The following is a 20,337-nucleotide window of genomic DNA, read 5'->3' as shown; positions in this document are numbered from 1 at the left end:
GCTTGACATAATTGTACTTAGCAGTACCATGAAACATGCACCTACTGTCTGTTTGATGTCAGGGATTCCAATGCGGAACACCATCATGGTCAGGTGAGTGTCCTCTATGGGCGCCACTGTGGTCATACTGCGCTCCATGTGAGCGCGCCTCTTCTGGGTCTGAGTGGACGGGGCCGGGTGATACTGCTGCTGATTGGCTGGGATGAGATGGTGTTGCTGCTTTTGGGGGGCCTGATTGGATGTATAGGGGATGCCTCTATTTCTTGGATTGGCTGGCCTCAGTGTCCGGTCTCCTCTCTGTCTTCCAACCACAATGGCCGAGGGTTTACCTCCCTCCCATTTACCTTCGCGTGATTGTCTGCCTCCCTTTATCTCCATCTCCTCGAGCCCTTCTATCCCTCCATTCTCCTTCTCTCTACTCTCCCCCTTTCTGTTCTCTCGTCCCTGCTCCTCTTCCTCTTCCTCATCCTCCCCATACTTGTCATCCTCCCCGGGATAATAGTGTTTGCTATTTCCCAGCATCCTTCGCTGTGCAGGGTCACTGCAGAGAGAGCCAGGTGACATTGCTGTCGTGGCAACGTGACATGGCTGTCCCGTGCGACATTGTCTTCACCCCCAAAAACATGCTGTGGAGGAGAGAGGGACGTAAAGGGTTAAACAAATGGCTAATTAACACATTAACTGACAACACTCAAATCAACACACTTCTCAAACCGTGAGAAAATAAATTAATGCATAAAATGTAAAGCATTTGGTATTAACAGTAGCGTAGGCATATGCAATAGAAGTAATAACTCATTGGTGACATTGGTTTCTCACATAGCCTAGGTGAATGAGTGCTGGTCCACATTTTACATTTTGCTGTCGGGAATACATGGGGGAATAGGGCTGATGAAAGACGGCCTATATATAAACTCTATGAATATTTGCAGGTTCATTGCAGGAGAGAGAGGACAGGCAGTTTAGTATTGAAAATGGTCAAGAGCTTTGTGCTTCGTTTTTTAATGGTATAGTCTTCTTGTTTTCTCTAGTGAAACTAACAGCAAGTTGCCCAGTTTAATAATGCTGTCCTTTCATGAGCATTTGGCTGGGAAAGCCCTCCATATGCTTTGTACTGGTTTCACTATGAGATGTAGTCTGGCTACAGGGCCTGCCATCATGCAGAGTTGGATCTTGTCCAAAAAACGTCTTAACGATGGTGGATGAAGTTGGGATTCCCCACTGCCCTATTGGCAGTTTTGAGGTCGGAATTGAAAATGAAGGCGGTGAGCCCCACATACTGTAGATGTGAATCTGTAGACTCAAATGGACAGACGGTGCTCAATAAAACATCACATGACGCCACAGGGACAGCATTCATTTTAGACTAGTAGCAGGCAAACTGACACAGAAGGGCCGCTTCTGGAAAGCTCATGATGCTTTAAGAATTACAGACATGAAAAAAGCACAGACACATCACTCACATAAGTTTACATGGCAAACATGATAGATAGGTTCTAGTGTTTCCAACCAGTGTTTGTGTTAGTACCACTGAATGACAGTATGCTGGAGGTATGTTTGATGCATGCAGATCAATAGGGTCTGTTCATGTCTCAGTACCCATAAGGCAAACAGGAAGCATACCCATTGAATAGCTGCTGTGTAAAGAGGATGTGAAACCAAGGATTGAGCATGGTGGGAAAGTGATCCCCAAGGAGCCAGTGAGTGACGGGGATGGCCACTTCACCCTGAGCAACTGTCTGTCAAAGGAAGTGAGGCGGGCAGGACAGAGAGATGAGCCGGCTGGCTGGAGAATGGTGAAGAAGGAAATGTGTCTCTAACCACTTCAGTAAACACACATACTATACATTATAGAGGGGGCTCAATGACAATCGCTTAGAAACAATGCATCAACACATGCAAAAGGAACTGCAGGAACCACCTACGAAATGGACAAAGCTACCGTTCATCCAACACTCTAGTTGCTGTTGGCGGCATTAGATTCGGCATTCCCGAACCACGCCTCACATTGATGGTGATGGCGTCTATAATTCACGTGTTGCTAAACCGCAGCGTGTTAACGCTTAGAGCCTTTCAGGAGGTTACCGCCGTCATGAAATGAACACGAAGGGACGGAGATAGGCTGATTTATGTGCATTGTCTCGTTAAATATTGACGAACTTGGGAGTCTGCACTGGAGGAGAGAAGAGAAGAGAAAGACAGACAGAAGGTAGACGGGCCAATGGTGCGCCAAAGATTGGGGAGGGAAAGAGAGAGAGTGAGATGTATTCTGCATAAAGCAGAGTAATCAGATTGAGGGAGAAATAGAGAGTGAGAACAATTGGGCGGTTGGAAGGGTGACGAGAGAAAGTTGAAGAGAGCGCTGAGAGGAAAAGTAGGATATAAGCGAAAGTGACTGGATGAGGAGCGATGAGAGGAAGAACTCATTGGCAAACAAGGAGTGTTAGAGATGGTACTGGAAATAGGCCTACGTCACAAGTTTGAGCAACATTTACAATCACAATAGGTACTGAAGCCTCATGAACCTCCCAATAAAAGGATAAAACTCTTATGATTTCAAAAACTGAATACATCACACTTGTTGGCTTGCGCTGCATGACCAATTGTACATGGAGGGCCCTCAGCACCATCTGACGACTGCGTTTTTGAAAGGCTGCTGAAGTTGGCGAGAGAGGCTGCCAAGGGGAAAATTGAATGATCTGAAAATTAGGGCCTAAGCTCACAGGTCGGAACTCTGATTAGCACCATAAACCCTGGTGGAAACCTGGAGAAAGGGTTTGGAGCTCAAACAGGGTCTTTAACAGGGATATGGGGAACAGAACATATGGGTTCACTGAGGTGTGTAGCCAAGGGGAGGGAGAAGGAGTTGAAAATAAGAGGAGGATCAGAGGAGGATTAATCATGATAACGAGGAATAAGATGAATTGCCCTCCTTCAGGGCCCAGGAAGCAAAGATGGCTGGATGGATTTGGGGAAAGGTCCCGTCATATATTTTTCTGCCATCTTTCTTTTCATCTTCACGTTGGAAAATAGTATCTAGAGCTCATCACTTGTGCATCTTGCAACAAAGTCACAATGACTTTGGGCTGGCATTGATGTCTCACCACCCTCAGTAGCTGTGTAAACAATCATAGACTCCAAGACATGATGCTGTATACAGTGCATTCGGAAAGTATTCAGACCCCTTCACTTTTTCCACATTTTGTTACGTTACAGCCTTCTTCTAAAATGAATTAAATATTTTTTTCCCCTCATCAATCTGCACACCATACCCCATACTGACAAAGCAAAAACTGTTTTTTTAGAATTTTTGCAAATGTATTATAAATCAAAAGCTGAAATCATACATTTACATAAATGTTGACACCCTTCACTCAGTACTTTGTTGAAGCACCTTTGACAGCGATTACAGCCTCGATTCATCTTGGATAAAACTCTACAAGCTTGGCACACCTGTATTTGGGGAGTTTATCCCATTCTTCTCTGCAAATCCTCTCAAGGTCTGTCAGGTTGGATGGGGAGCGTCGCTGCACAGCTATTTCAGGTGTCTCCAGAAATGTTAGATCAGGTTCAAGTCCGGACTCTGGCTGGACCACTCAAGGACATTCAGAGACTTGTCCCGAAGCCACTCCTGCGTTGTTTTCGCTGTGTGCTTAGGGTCGTTGTCCTGTTGGAGGGTGAACCTTCACCCCAGTCCGAGGTCCTGAGCTCTCTGGAGCAGGTTTTCATCAAGGATCTCTCTGTACTTTGCTCCGTTAATCTTTTCTTTGATACTGACTAGTCTCCCAGTACCTGCCGCTGAAAAACCTCTCCACAGCATGATGCTGCCACAAACCATGCTTCACCATAGAGATGGTGCCAGGTTTCCTCCAGACGTGACGCTTGGCATTCAGGCCAAGAGTTCAATCTTGGTTTCATCAGACCAGAGAATCTTGTTTCTCATGGTCTGAGAGTCCTTTAGGTGCCTTTTGGCAAACTCCAAGCGGGTTGTCATGTGCCTTTTACTGAGGAGTGGCTGATTGGTGGATTGGTGGAGTGCTGCAGAGGTGGTTGTCCTTCTGGACGGTTCTCCCATCGCCACAGAGGAACTCTGGAGCTCTGTCAGTGTGACCATCGGGTTTTTGGTCACCTCCCTGACCAAGGCCCTTCTCACCAGATTGCTCAGTTTGGTTGGGCAGCCAGCTCTAGGAAGGGTCTTGGTGGTTCCAAACTTCTTCCATTTAAGAATGATAGGGGCCACTGTGTTCTTGGGGACCTTAAATGCTTCAGACATTATTTGGTACCCTTCCCCAGATCTGTGCCTAGGACACAATCCTGTCTTAGAGCTCTATGGAGGATTTCTTCGACCTCATGGCTTGGTTTTTACTCTGACATGCACTGTCAACTGTGGGACCATATATAGACAGGTGTGTGCCTTTCCAATTCATGTCCAATCAATTGAATTTACCACAGGTGGACTCCAATCAAGTTGTAGAAACATCTCAAGGATGATCAATGGAAACAACAAGCACCTGAGCTCAATTTCGAGTCTCATAGCAAAGGGTTTGAATACTTATGTAAATAAGGTAAATAATTGATGTTGTTTTTTTACACCATTTTTCGTTATATCCAATTGGTAGTTACGGTCTTGTCCCATCGCTGCAACTCCTGTACGGACTCAGGAGAGGCAAAGGTCGAGAGCCCTGCATCCTCCGAAACATAACCCAGCCAGACAGTTCTAAGTGACCCCAAACTTTTGAACGGTAGTGTACCTAAATATACAGTTGAAGTCGGAAGTTTACGTACAACTTAGCCAAATACATTTAAACTCAGTTTCACAATTCCTGACATTTAATCCTTGTAAATATTCACTGTCTTAGGTCAGTTAGGATCACCACTTTATTTTAAGAATGTGAAATGTCAGAATAATAGTAGAGATAATGATTTATTTCAGCTTATATTTCTTTCATAACATTCCCAGTGGGTCAGAAGTTTACATACACTCAATTAGTATTTGGTAGCATTGCCTTTAAATTGCATAACTTGGGTCAAACGTTTTGGGTAGCCTTCCACAAGCTTCCCACAATAAGTTGGGTGAATTTTGACCCATTCCTTCTGACAGAGCTGGTGTAACTGAGTCAGGTTAGTAGGCCCCCTTGCTCACACACCTTTTCAGTTCTGCCCACAAATGTTTTATAGGATTGAGGTTAGAGCTTTGTGATGGCCACTCCAATACCTTGACTTTGTTGTCCTTAAGCCATTTTGCCATAACTTTGGAAGTTTGCTTGGGGTCATTGTCCATTTGGAAGACCCATTTGCGACCAAGCTTTAACTTCCCGACTGATGTCTTGAGATGTTACTTCAATATATCCACCGAATTTCCTCCCTCATGATGCCATCTATTTTGTGAAGTGCACCAGTCCCTCCTGCAGCAAAGCACCCCCACAACATGATGCTGCCTCCCCCCTGATTCACTGTTGGGATGGTGTTCTTCGGCTTGCAAGCCTCCCCCTTTTCCTCCAAACATAACGATGGTCATTATGGCCAAACAGTTATATTTTTGTTTCATCAGACCAGAGTACATTTCTCCAAAAAGTATGATATTTGTCACCATGTGCAGTTGCAAACCGTAGTCTGGCTTTTTTTATGGTGGTTTTGGAGCAGTGGCTTCTGACTTGTGGCCTTTCAGGTTATGTCGATATAGGACTCGTTTTACTGTGGATATCGATACTTCCAGCATCTTCACAAGGTCTTTTGCTGTTGTTCTGGGATTGATTTGCACTTTTCGCACTAAAGTACGTTAATCTCTAGGAGACAGAACGCGTCTCATTCCTGAGCGGTACGACGGCTGCGTGGTCCCATGGTGTTTATACTTGCTTACTATTGTTTGTACAGATGAACGTGGCTTCAGGCGTTTGGAAATTGCTCCCATCCACAGGTAAACCTCCAATTGACTCAAATGATGTCAATAAGGCTATCAGAAGCTTCTAAAGCCATGACATCATTTTCTGGAATTTTCCAAGCTGTTTAAAGGCACAGTCATCTCAGCGTAGGTAAACTTCTGACCCACTGGAATTGTGATACAGTGAATTATAAGTGAAATAATCTGTCTGTAAACAATTGTTGGAAAAATTACTTGTGCCATGCACAAAGTAGATGTCCTAACCGACTTGCCAAAACTATAGTTTGTTAACAAGAAATTTGTGGAGTGGTTGAAAAAATAGTTTTAATGACTCCAACATATGTTTATGTAAACTTCCGACTTCAACTGTATGTTGGCAAAATACATCCCCGACCGTTCTCACTGCAAAAAAGCTGCAGATTAGGAGCAGCGAACGGAGGGGTGGGTGTCTGTGTCTGTGCGTCAACTTGCAGCGGGCAGCCAAGTCTGCTGTCACTCAGTCAGAATGTGCATTAGTTTAATCTACCCTTGCCCCAGAAATACAGCTTCACTCTATCCAATCAGAGCAGCAGGATCAACGTACAGCCCGCCCTTCTCTTTACAGACAGGCAAACTAGCCAGTTGAGTTATTTAGACCACATATGACTGACTTGAAGACAGTACAGAATGGTTTAGAAACTCTGTGACTGACTGACATGAGAAATATGCTTGCTGGCACCTGAAAATAACTTTTTTTTCACGGATAATTACAGAACATACTCGGATCATAATCGTATCCAGAAAATTGCCCATATCCGTAACGATACTTGTTTTGTCTGACTATTCGGCACACCCCTATATGAAAGTTAACTGTGTTTGTGTGTGATCAGTGGTGGATTCATTCTGCCGATTCTGTTGAAAAACGTTTCTTAAACGGAAGCAAATGGAACGAAGCGAAAATAAACATAACTGAATTTGTCCAATAGGAACTCTTGTTTGCAACTGTTGGACTAATGATTACACCCTAGATCAGCTAGATGCAGGCAAAATTGCGCAAGGCTGTATTGAATGTGTCGATGTCTGTCGCCTTGATTTCTTAAATTTCTCTCGACCTCTCTCGAACTTTCATTCATAGGTTAGGTTGTAGCAACCTCATGATGGGTATAGGAAAAATGTGAGTATCATGTTGTTGCCTAAACCTATCGATGTTACATTGAGCTGGGGTAATGGAATATGAATGACAGTTATCCAATAGGCTGTAAGATAAATAAAAAAATTGTCCTCCCTCATCTTAAACAGCACCAAACACTATTGTGCAAAATGCTGCATCATTTAATGAAAAATGCATCATACAAGCTGTATTTCTATATTTTGAAAGTTCTATGTATTGAAAACTTGATAGGTGACATGCAAAATATTTTGGGACTATATCAATGATGGACTAATAAAACAAATACCAAAAGATCGTTTTGGGGTGGAATTTTCCTTTAAAGGCACAGCATTCCACTCTCTTTCACACTCACTCTCTCCTCTCTCTCGCTCTCTATCTCTATGTAGGACAGAGCGTGAGTATAGATATATTTTCAGTGTATTGGTCCCCAGAAACTAGAATAGGAGAGTATCCAAGGAACAGATTGTCCCACTTTTACGTCCTGTGAAAGTGGAGCGGCCAAGTTCTGTCCTCCATATCCCTCTCTTTCACTGGGTCTCCATCCTTCTACCTCTTTCACGCTGCTAGTCCCCTCTATTTAGACATGGGACAGTTAGGGATGTGCTGTAGCCTAGGTCTATTACAAAAATAGAGAGACTGATGGAATAAACACTTTTAATGAGACAGGGGGCGTTGATAAGTTATATGGGAGGTACTGTACCTATGAGTGGGTCATTGGCCATCGAAGTGGGGAGTGGTCAGAGTTATCAGAGGTCTGACGTAGATAGTTACTCCCATGAGAGAAGATGAGGAGGAAGAGCTACAGTCGCTAGTGAAAGTCTACACACCTCTTGCACAGTCCTCACATTTTGCTGCGTTATATCTTTTTTTTATCTCAAAACGGAATAAATTGGATCTTTTTCCTACTGATCTACACAAAGTACTTATAGATAATTTTCCAAATTAATAACAAACTTCAAAAAACATATGTCTTCACACCCCAGAGTTAATACTTGGTGGAAGCAAATTTGGCAGCCATTACAGCTGTGAATAATTTGGAATAATATTCTACCAACTTTGCAAAACTCTTAGGGCAATATGTATCCATTGTTTTTGTCAAAATTGCTCAAGCTCAGTAAATTTGGTTGGGAGTTCATTGATGGGCAGCCATATTCTAACCGTCTCAGATTTCAAGCAAATTTAAGTCAGGATTGTGGCTGGAACACTCAGGAAAACTCAATACCTCTTAGAAAAGCCATTTGACATTAAATTGTGTAATTGTCCCAGTGATAAATTAAAACTCTATCCCAGGGTTTTCAGAAGACTGAGGCGTGTTTTCCTCTAACATTTTAACAGGGCTTTGCTCCTTTCATATGTATTTTGATCCTGACAAACTCCCCAGTCCCTGCAGGTGACAAGCATACCGGTAACATGATGTGCCACCACAATAGTTGTTTTACATTTAATTTTAAAACACCAAAATGTAAAGATTGTGCAAGGGGTGTGTAGACTTTCACTAGGCACTGTAAGCTTCAGTGGATCATTTCTGAAGGGCGACTGCAGTACTCAATACAGGCCACAAACACTCCTTGAGGCCATGTTGTATGCTAGCTACGTTTCTAATGACTGTTTTATAAAAAACTGAGGCAGCACTTGATGCAAAAATTCAATGTGAGACAGTGAACTATCTAAAATGTATACATTTTCAGATTTTGTAGGTAAATACAATTAAATGTCGGTCAAAACTAAATGTCTGGTGCCTTAAAAATGTATTTTAAATCAGATAAGAACAAATAATAGTATAATTCAGCATCCTCAACAGTGATTCTCTTACCCTAATTTCATGGGGAAGTGAAATTCAAACAGTTATTCAAACAGACATTATATCTAATAATGAATTACGTGCTTGATTAAAATAATTACCCCGAGCCTACACTATTTGGTAAACAATTCCCAACTCTTTGATCTACACTTAAGCCTCCCCATCCAACAACTTCACTTCACAAAGGGTCATCCTTTTTCTGGAAACATCTAGCCATCCCCCAAGGTTACAGATGGGCTGACAAGGTTTCAAACAGACAGCTTGGAATCACACTCATAGACAGCTATCACACTCATCTGTGCTGAGTCTAGCTAGAAAGCAGCTAAGGTGACAGACCACTCAATCCAGGCTAGGCTGGGTGTAAATGGGTCAGGTGGAATGTGTGTTGAGGGCCTTGCCTGCCTGGGATAGGCTATACTTGGTGGGGAGGGTAGGGAGCCTACTGTGCAGAGCACATTTTAGCTCTAATGTCCCCAATGCTATTTTTGAAAGCACCCTTTCTACCGGAATGTAATTCTTTGGTTTTCAAGCTGATAAATGTATTACATTTACAATTAACTTTTAAATAAGACGCATAGTACAAATCTTTCTAAAGTGTTGGTCCCATGTTTCATGAGCTGAAATAAAAGATCCCAGACATTTTCCATATGCACAAAAAGCTTATTTCTCTCTAATTTTGTGCACAAATTAGTTTACATCCCTGTAAGTGAACATTTCTCCTTTTCCAAGATAATCCATCCACCTGACAGTTGTGGCATATCAAGAAGCTGATTAAACAGCATGATCATTACACAGGTGCATATTCAGCTGGGGACAATAAAAGTCTACTCTAAAATGTGCAGTTTTGTCACACAACACAATGCCACAGATGTCTCAAGTTTTGAGGGAGCGTGTAATTGGCATGCTGACTGCAGGAATGTCCACCAGAGCTGTTACCAGATAATTTAATGCTAATTTCACAACCATAAGCTGCCTTCAAAGTCCTTTTAGAGAACTTGGCAGTATGTCCAACCAGCTTCACAACCGCAGACCATGTGTAACCAGGACCTCCACATGCGGCTTCTTCACCTGCGGGATCGTCTGAGACCAGCCACCCGGGCAGCTGTTGAAACTGAGTATTTCTGTCTGTAATAAAGCCCTTTTGTGGGGAAAAACTCATTCTGATTGGCTGGGCCTGGCTCCCCAGTGGGTAGGCCTGGCTTCCAAGTGGGTGGGCCTATGCCCTCCCAGGCCCACCCATGATTGCGTTTATATTTTTGTTCAGTATAGTAACATTGTGCAGACTGCAGACTCTGTATGAGTTAGACTTATGCAGATCTTATTACCAACACAATCCCGTCATCAAATGTTTCCTCAAGAATTTAGATTAATGACTCAATCTCTGGGGCTTTCCATTTGGAACAATCCATGTTTTCCAATGAACTTAATGTATTGTGGGGGGGGGGGGGGGGGGGGGGGCAGTATATGGGGATTCAAGGCAATAACAAACATGCTGTTAAATTAATATAGTACAAATTCATCGTTTTAACACCTATTTCCAATGTGAGGTGGCTGTCCCAAACCCTGACTCCTAAACTTCATGTTTGAAAATAAAGCAATTCATTATTTTAGTAATTTTTTAACAGTATTATTTTAATAGAACATCTTGAGTTGTTCATTTATAACATTGAAATGTAATGATCTAAATAGTAGTTTTGTTCATTTTAAAACATCTTTAAAAAAAAAAGTGTTCCCACCTTCTGATGTCACTACCGAATCACACACATTAAAAGACTGTAGAATGTCTGCCTTAAGCACCCCTCCCCGGCATGGCCAAATGGAGTAGTCTGTCTGCAAACATTTTGGAGAAAATGAGTGTGCAAGTCAGTAAATTATGTATTTTTAAAAAGTGTCACAACCGAACATCTAATATGCGGTTTTGGGAACTAAAATATGTTTGCTTGGATGTACACTACCATTCAAACGTTTGGGGTCACTTAGAAATGTCCTTGTTTTTGAAAGAAAACCACATTTTTTTGTCCATTAAAATAACATCAAATTGATCAGAAATACAGTGTAGACATTGTTAATGTTGTAAATCATGGCTTCTGGTTGGGATATGTATGTGCGGTCTTTGTGGGGACGACGTTGTCAATACACTTACAGTGCCTTCAGAAAGTATTCATACCCCTTGACTTATTCCACATTTTGTTGTGTTACAACCTGAATTAGAAATGGATAATAAAATAATATAACATTGTTTACCCATCTACAATACTCCATAATGAGCCCATAATGACAAAGTGAAAACATCTTTGGAAATGTATTGAACATTTTAAACAGAAATATCTCATTTCCGTAAGTATTCACACCCCAATACATGTCAGAATCATCTTTGACATTTACAGCTGTGAGAGTTTCTGTGTAAATCTCTTAGAAACTTTCATACCAGGATTGTACAATATTTGATGTTATTCTTTTTAAATTCTTCAAGCTCTGTAAAGTTGGTTGTTGATCGTTGCTAGACAGCCATTTTCAAGTCTTGCCATAGATTTTCAAGCCGATTTTAAGTCAAAACTGTAACTAGGCCATTCAGAAATATTCAACATCGTCTTGGTAAGAATCTCCAGTATATATTTGGCTTAGTGTTTTAGGTTATTGTCCAGCTGAAAAGTGAATTTGTCTCCTCGTGTCTGTTGGAAAGTAGACTGTTTTCCTCTAGGATGTTACATGCGCTTAGCTCTATTCCGTTTTTTTTTTTACTCCCTTAGTCCTTTATGACAAGCTACCCATAACATGATGCAGCCACCACCATGCTTGAAACAAAAATAGAACTGTTTGGCCATAATGACCATTGTTATGTTTGGAGGAAAAAGGGGAATGCTTGCAAGCCGAAGAACACCATCCCAACCGTGAAGCACATGGGTGGCAGCATCATGTTGTGGGGGTGCTTTGCTGCAGGAGGGACTGGTGCACTTCACAAAATAAATTGCATCATGAGGGAGGAAAATTATGTGGATATATTGAAGCAACATCAAGACATTAGTCAGGAAGTTAAAGCTCGTCGCAAATGGGTCTTCCAAATGGACAATGACCCCAAGCATACTTCCAAAGTTATGGCAATTGTCCGTAGAGCTCCGAGACAGGATTGTGTCGAGGCACAGGGTAGCAAAACATTTCTGCAGCATTGAAAGTCTCCAAGAACACAGTTGCCACCATCATTCTTAAATGGAAGAAGTTTGGAACCACCTATATTCGTCCTAGAGCTGGCCGCCCGGCCAAACTGAGCAATCGGGGGAGAAGGGCAATGGTCACTCTGACAGAGCTCCAGAGTTCCTCTGTGTAGATGGGAGAACCTTCCAGAAAGACAACCTTTTCTGCAGCACTCCACCAATCAGGCCTTTATGGTAGAGTGGCCAGACAGAAGCCACTCCTCAGTAAAAGGCACATGACAGCCCGCTTGGAGTTTGCCAGAAGGCAGCTAAAGGACTCTCAGACCAAGAGAAACAAGATTCTCTGGTCTGATGAAACCAAGATTGAAGTCTTTGGCCTGAAAACCAAGCTTCACGTCTGGAGGAAACCAGGCACCGCACATCACCTGGCCAATACCATCCCTACGCTGAAGGATGGTGGTGGCAGCATCATGCTGTGGGGATGTTTTTCAGTGGCAGTGACTGGGAGACTAGTTAAGATCAAGGGAAAGATGAATAGAGCAAAGTACAGAGAGATCCTTGATGAAAACCTGCTCCATAGCGCTCAGGACCTCAGACTTGGGCAAAGGCTCACCTTCCAACAGGACAACGATCCTAAGCACACAGCCAAAACAACACAGGAGTGGCTTCGGGACAACTGTCTGAATGTCCTTGAGTGGCCCAGCCAGAGCCCGGACTTGAACCCAATCAAACATCTCTGTAGAGACTAAAAATAGCTGTGCAGCAATGCTCCCCATCCAACCTGACAGAGCTTGAGAGGATCTGCAGAGAAGAATGGGAGAAACTCCCCAAATACAGGTGTGCCAAGCTTGTAGCGTTATACCCAAAAAGACTCAAGTCTGTAATCGCTGCCAAAGGTCCTTCAACAAAGTACTGAGTATAGGGTCTGAATACTTATGTACATGTGATATTTCAGTTTTTTATTTTTAATACATTTGCAAAAATTCGAAAAATTTGTTTTTGCTTTGTCATTATGGGGTATTGTGTGTAGATTAATGAGGAAACAAATCTATTTAATACATTTTATAATAAGGCTGTAACGTAACAAAATGTGGAAAAAGTGAAGGGGTTTGAAAACTTTCCCGAATGCACTGTACGTCTGTTCACCTGACATAATGTATGTCGTAAGACGTGTGCTGGGAAAATAGGTTATACATTTGAAAAAAAAGTGCTTACCCCCAATTTGCACAACTTCTGTAGAATGACCCTTAAACAGTAGCGTAATATGTACACGAGGCAGCACACTTTCTCCCCAGCTCCCTCTTCTCATGGCTGGCACGGTTTGACAGAGAGAGCGACTGAACATTAAAGGGATCTCTGCTGCAGGTATCTTACTGTTTCACAACCACAGCAGAAAGACAGAAACACATAGGGCCAGTGGGAATATATATCAGGTTGAGAGAAAGAAAAGAGAAGAACCTGTCTCTGGGTCATTTCAATGGCCCAATATTCCACTGTAATCTGAGTGAGACTCACTTAATATGTATGCCTGTTAGTACAAATGGTTCTGGTTGCAATTGTGAGGAACAGAAGCATACAAGATCCTAATAAACATTGTCAGATATGGCTGACAACTGGGGACTATGATGTCGGGTCTTGTTAAGGTTTGTTCTGTAACTCATTACTGTAGTGCAATTCGTTTTGGAGACTGTACTTATTGACTATTAGGCACTTATTTGAGGGATGGAGTATAGGCCACTGATGATTGCTCTTCATCTGGCTCTGTGTTGGACTAGTTCTTAGAGCCTGTTATTGCAGTGGAATCATTAGCTAGGAATTGTGGTGTTTCAGCAGAAGGGGAATAAAATTACTATAGTATAATTCTGTCATTAAACCTACATTATGGTTTTGTTATTGGAATATAAGAGCAACTGACAATGTACAATTAGATTTTTGAACATATTTTTTTTTTAAACAGTGCTCTATTATGATGGCTATGTAGCAGTTTACCAGCTCCAGCTTTGCTGGTTTGTCCTCTAGCCTACATATTTACTCTAGGGACTGTCCTATGTAATATGAAAGGATTGCAGAGTCAGGTGGAACAGCTATTTTGTTGTGTTGCACCATCTTATTGAGCGTCTCTCTGGCAGGCCGTTATGCCAGTCACAGTAAACAACAATTGAACGCTCATTAAAAGGATATATCTGAGGATAGCTGTCTCAAGGCCTTTAATTGATGGCACTTAAGCAACAGAGCATATAGGATGACTGACTTGAGTAATCCTACGTTTTTCCACTCTAATAATATGTTGATCTAGTTATGTGTGTGTGTGTGTGTGTGTGTGTGTGTGTGTGTGTGTGTGTGTGTGTGTGTGTGTGTGTGTGTGTGTGTGTGTGTGTGTGTGTGTGTGTGTGTGTGTGTGTGTGTGTGTGTGTGTGTGTGTGTGTGTGTTTGTCCCATCTGCTGCAGTCCAGTTGTGATTTCCCCATGGGAATGAGTTAAGCTATATCGTATTGTATTTTCTGCATCTTACTGTGCAGTAGCTCGGAATTCACCCTCTTTATTCCTTGTAGGAGTCTCGCTGCCACAAAAACATGGTCAACCTGTATCCCTCTTGTCTTCCCCACTCTCCATAATAAACCCTTGAGAGATACTGCAGCAAACACCAGAGTTAAATCTCCTACACAGTGACCTGTCCATTGCTCTCCTTTATTCAGAAATGATAGTAGGGGTACAAAGGGAAATTTCCCAGTTCTGTCAAGTGGAAAAGCACCCAATGAGACTAAGAGCATTGTGGTCTACATTCACGCTATCTTTCATTGTTGTGCTTTCCATGAAACCCCATTTTCTTTCGTTTAATTTTATCTCATTACGGTTTGATAGTAATTTCACCGTCTTTGTGGAATTAAACTGCAGTTCTGTGTATTTTTTTTTTGTAAATGAATTCCCAGTTTCCCATAGAAAATAAAAGTGTCTGTAGCAAGACTGGTATAATAAGTCTAGAGAGAGGCAGGCATAGCCAATTACTTTCTGTATCTATAAGATCAAAGTCTCCTTGAGTTGCAGCTCATGTGCATGTCTTACACCATTTTACGCATAGCACATTCCCATCATATAACAACCTCTGCCACACACAACTTGGCTAGCTAATATGACTGGTTTTTATGCAAGGCCATGACCCCAGAGATACAACTAAAATGGTGTGTGGCTGTCTTCAAGTAAACTGTTATTTAGTGCTCTCGGCAAAGCCTGAACCCATGAATAGAGAGATCAGGTAATGATATCTATTTTGTTGACAAGCATCAGAAGAGGAAGTGTGTGAAATTGGGTGTTGATGAGTTCTGCGATGATTCTCCTCACCTTTCCATTTCCTCATTCTACCCCTCTGAACTCCCACAGCAAGATGCAACACATTTTATAACTGTAATAGTTTATGCACCGATTGGATCAATATTGCCTTTCCAAAATTGTAGTACATAGGATGTAGGGTTGCAAAGGGAGGGTATATTACTGGAAACTTTCTAGGTTTACCAGTAAACTACCAGAATCTGGGTAACTTTAAATTCTTGGGGGGAATTTTATCAGATGACATTTAATGGCATTCTTGGGTACCTCCGATTATCACAGGTGTCTAATTATCTCTAATCTCTGGCATTGTCACATGTGGCATTATCACATGTAAAATATATAAAATAATCAATTTAAATAATTTTTTAATAATATATAGAATGACGAAGCTGTAAAACATTATCCTAAATATAAACCATCAACTTAGCGAATACCATTGGTGTTTAATATGAAATGAAATATCCTTTTTCATTAGACTATGTCCATATGTCTTTGTTGTAAATGTTTTGGCGCCAAACTTGTTGCAGTTGTGAAAAAAAGTCAATATTTGGAAGAGTTGCAGAGTTCATTGAAAATAATGCCATTGTTGATTAGATGCTTTTTTCATTAATTAGGCTATTTTCGCTTGAACCATATGGTTTATCCACTAGAAATTCATGGACAGTATTGTCACAGATGTAAAAAAATATATACTATAAATACATTTGTAAAAAGTTACTCAAGCATAAATTACCTAAATTACCATAGGTTACCAAAATTACAGAAGATTGCGGTAAATTACCGGTAGCTTTGCAACCTTACTCGTTCTTCGGCTCTAGTTTGTACATACTCAACCATTTCCCAACCCTGGTCCAAGTGGGGCACTATTGTACGTATTAAGGAATTATTCACACTAAGAAAACTCAATTTACATGGATAAGATGTAGACACTGTAAACTTTTACTATTTAATATTTCAGTTGTAAAACTGTTTTACCTAACAACTGTACACAAGCGTTTGGATACGTACTGTACAATAATTATATGGAAATCAGGCATACATGGTATACAAAGCACAAGTAAGTCCTGACAAATCTGTTGAGTGATATTAAGTGATGGAGTTATATTAATCTACTCTTAAACTGCTACTTCAGGATTTTGTCAATGAAGCCCTTTATTTACTTCCTCGGAGTCCGATGAAATCATGGATACCATTTTTATGTCTCTGTGTGCTGTTTGAAGGAAGTTTATAACAAGCGTTAGCACAATTGCTAACTAGCGTTAGCGCAATATCTGGAAGGCTATAGTAGCTGCTAGCATGCTAGTAGATACATAGACTTCCAGTCATAGCACTAATGCTAGTTAGCATTGGCTTGCAAAACTTTCTCTAACTTCCTTCATACTGAATGCAGATACATGCAAATTATATTCATGAGTTCATCTGACTCTGGGGAAGTAGATAAAGGGCCAAAATCCCGAAGTATCCCTTTAAGTGATATCCCCGATTACATGAGTGTTGGCTTTGAAGAACCCCCTGTGATCATGTAATCTCTGTACTGTCCCACTTTGTATTCTTACCCATTGATTTATTCTACATTTTGTTGTGTTACAGCCTGAATTCAAAATGGATAATAAAATAATATAACAATATTTACCCATCTACAATACTCCATAATGACCCCATAATGAAAAAGTGAAAACATATTTGGAAATATATTGAACATTTTAAACAAAAATATCTAATTTCCATAAGTATTCACAGCCCAATACATGTTAGAATCTCTGGCATTTACAGCTATGAGAGTTTCTGTGTAAATCTCTTAGAACCTTGCACACCAGGATTGTACAATGTTTGACGTTTGTATTCATACCCATTGACTTATTCTACATTTTGTTGTGTTACAGCCTGAATTCAAAATTGATTAAATATATGTTTTCACTCACCCATGACAAAGTGAAACATGTTTTTAGAAATTTTTGCAAATTTATTGAAAATAAAATACAAAAATATCTAATTTACATAAGTATTCACACCCCCTGAGTCAATACATGTTAGAATAACCTTTGGCAGTGATTATAGCTGTGAGTATTTCTGGGTAAGTCTCTAAGAGCTTTGCACACCTGGATAGTACAATATTTACATAATTATTTAAAAAATTCTTCAAGCCGTGTCAAGTTGGTTGTTGATCATAGCTAGATTGCCATAGATTTTCAAGCTGATGTTGCCCTTTCCTGCAGTCAATGACCAAAAGAGCCCTCTGTGGCCTCATGGTTGGAATGTTATTAATATTTCTTTATAATTTCATCATTAATAAAAAAACAATTTTTTAACTGGTGTTTCCATGTCAAAATGTTTTGTTATATTTCAGTCTTCTGTATATAAAGTGTCACATTGGGATGCAAACTCAAAATGTAATACAATTTAACTTTATATCTATTTTAAAGTTGACTTGTTTATGACTACCAAGAACCACTCTGTGTGACCCTGATTTAGCCCACTGCAGTAAAATGTTAAGTCAAAACTGTAACTAGGCCACTCAGAAACATTCAATGTAATCTTGGTAAGAAAATCCAGTGTATATTTGGCTTTGTGTTTTAGATTATTGTCCTGCTGAAAGGTTAATTTGTCTCCCAGTGTCTTTAGGAAAGCAGACTGAACCAGGTTTTCCTCTAGGATTCTGCCTCTGCTTAGCTCTATTCAGTTTATTTTTATCCAAAAAAACTGACAAGCATACCCATAACATGATGCAGCCACCACCATGCTTGAAAATATGAAGAGTTGTACTCAGTGATGTGTTGTATCTGCCCCAAACAGGACACACTTTCGCAGTTTTACTTTATTGTCTTATTGCAAACAGGATGTATGTTTTAGAATATTTGTATTCTGTACAGACTTCCTTCTTTTCACTTTGTCAATCAGGTTAGTATTGTGGAGTAACTAGAATGTTGTTGATCACTCCTCCGTTTTCTCCTGTTACAGCCATTCAACTCTGTAACTGTTTTTAAGTCACCATTGGCCTCATGCTGAAAACCCTAAGCGGTTTCCTTCTTCTCCGGCAACTCAGTTAGGAAGGACTCCTGTATCTTTGTAGTGACTGGGTGGATTGATACACCATTCAAAGTGTGATTAATAACTTCACCATGCTCAAAGAGATATTCATTGTCTGCTTTTAAAATGTTGACCCAGTTACCAATAGGTATCCTTCTTTGTGAGGCATTGGAAAACCTCCTTGGTCTTGGTGGTTGAATACGTGTTTCAAATTCACTGCTTGACTGAGGGCCTTTACAGATAATTGTATGTGTGGGGTACAGACATGAGGTAGTCATTCAAATATCATGTTAACCACTATTAGTCCATTCAACTTATTATGTGACTTGTTAAGAAAATGTTTACTCCTGAACTTATTTAGGCTTGCCATAACAAAGGGGTTGAATACTTATTGACTCAAGACATTTCAGCTTTTTATTTTGTATTAAGTTGTAAAAAGTCCTCTTTGACATTATGGGGTATTGTGTGTAGGCCAGTGACACAGAATGTCAGTCAAGGGGTGTGAATACTTTCTGTATAATGCATAAAACTTTCTACATTATATTAGACCTCTTCACCACCATCACTCTGTAGTACACGCCCCCCCCCCAGCTTTTCCAACACATACTCCAGCTCTGCGCTCACTTCCCTCTCTAAAGAGCACAGCGCCTTTCCAGCTCACAACCCTCTCTGTTCAAATCATGCATCGCTGAGACTATGCCTCAAACCTCTTGCGTATATCCAAGCTTGCTTCTAAGCGTCTTACCTTTCTCTTTTTGCACAGTGGATCTCTGTCATCAAACCATCGCCCCTATCCTATTACTCGCTGTGCCTTCGCCTTCCTGACACTTCTCCTGTCACCTATCTCGGTCTGTCCCCAATCACCAAAACCTGCTCTACATTGCTGTGGCTCTTATGATTTACCTACTAATGTTACTCTATTAATTATTCTTTAAGACAATACATCAGCATACAACTAAAAAGAAACCTGAAGCATAAATACCTTTTACTGGACTGTGTTCTGTTTCTTTGTATCCGCAGTGACCTCCTTTATACACCCACAAAGAAAGCAAGGAGGACCAGTGGAGATGAGTAAAGATCCAGAAGGACAAATAAGGAAAGATAAAAAAATAGCAAATGTTTTTCCCTCCATTCAAAATGACATTTCCAGCTCTTCCCACTCTATAAATGAGTATCAATGGGACCCAGAGTAACTGCACTGAGCAGCAGCCTCTACTTCGAGGGGGATCTGACAACCTCTCTCTCACACACATACACACACCCTTTCACCTGCCCTACCCCCTCTATAGCGCTGTCTCCATCTCTCCCTCGCACACACACTCACACACTCTCCCTCTCCAATGTGGCTCATTCAAACAGCCCTGCTCGCTCTCTCTCTCTCTCTCTCTCTCTCTCTCGCTCTCTCTACAGCTGGTAGGTGGATCTCACTCATTCACTTTCCTCCCTCTCGCCTTTACCTCAATTTTCCACTCACTCACTCACTCTAGCTGCTCTTGTTACTCTCTATTCTGACTTTCTATCCCTCTCTCTCCCTCATCCTACCCCTCTCGCTCTCTCTCTCTCACAAACACACACTTTCATATTCCCTCTTGTCCCCCAATATTCTACCTCCCTCTGACACACTCTCCTTCTCCTTGTCCCTTGCTATTCGCTCTCCCTGCCTCCAACCTTCTCTCACATACATTCTCTTTTCTCTCATTTTATGCCCCCCCCTCCCCTCCCCTCCGGTGTACATCTACCACTGAACCTGCCGTCTCCAGCCTCTGTAGTACTGTTTCAGTACATATACGGTAAGGGCCCTCATAAGGGCTCTCTGCTTCACTGTTCTCTGAGCCTGAGATGGCGTCCCTGTTCTATTTAACACACTACACTCCAGTCCTACATTGGCTCTCTATCTGGTTTTGCTGTCCTATGTCCTGATTCTGAGTAACAAGCTTTCCTCTTGCCTTCTGAGTTAACCCTTCGCATGCCAATGGGAAGGAGAAGAAGTGGGTCAGGG

At 41.3% G+C, this 20,337-nt stretch overlaps 1 pseudogene; it reads right to left on the bottom strand.

Moving 5' to 3' along the window:
- Positions 1–20,002, bottom strand: part of LOC139570341 (SH3 and multiple ankyrin repeat domains protein 1-like) — a 52,555-nt pseudogene extending 32,553 nt beyond the window's left edge.
- Positions 20,003–20,337: the final 335 nt, after the last annotated feature.

This window comes from Salvelinus alpinus, chromosome 3 (assembly GCF_045679555.1).
Source record: "Salvelinus alpinus chromosome 3, SLU_Salpinus.1, whole genome shotgun sequence".
In the NCBI taxonomy this organism is placed as follows: domain Eukaryota; kingdom Metazoa; phylum Chordata; class Actinopteri; order Salmoniformes; family Salmonidae; genus Salvelinus; species Salvelinus alpinus.
Note: the sequence above shows the minus strand (reverse complement) of the source record. Positions and strands in the feature narration are given on the sequence as shown.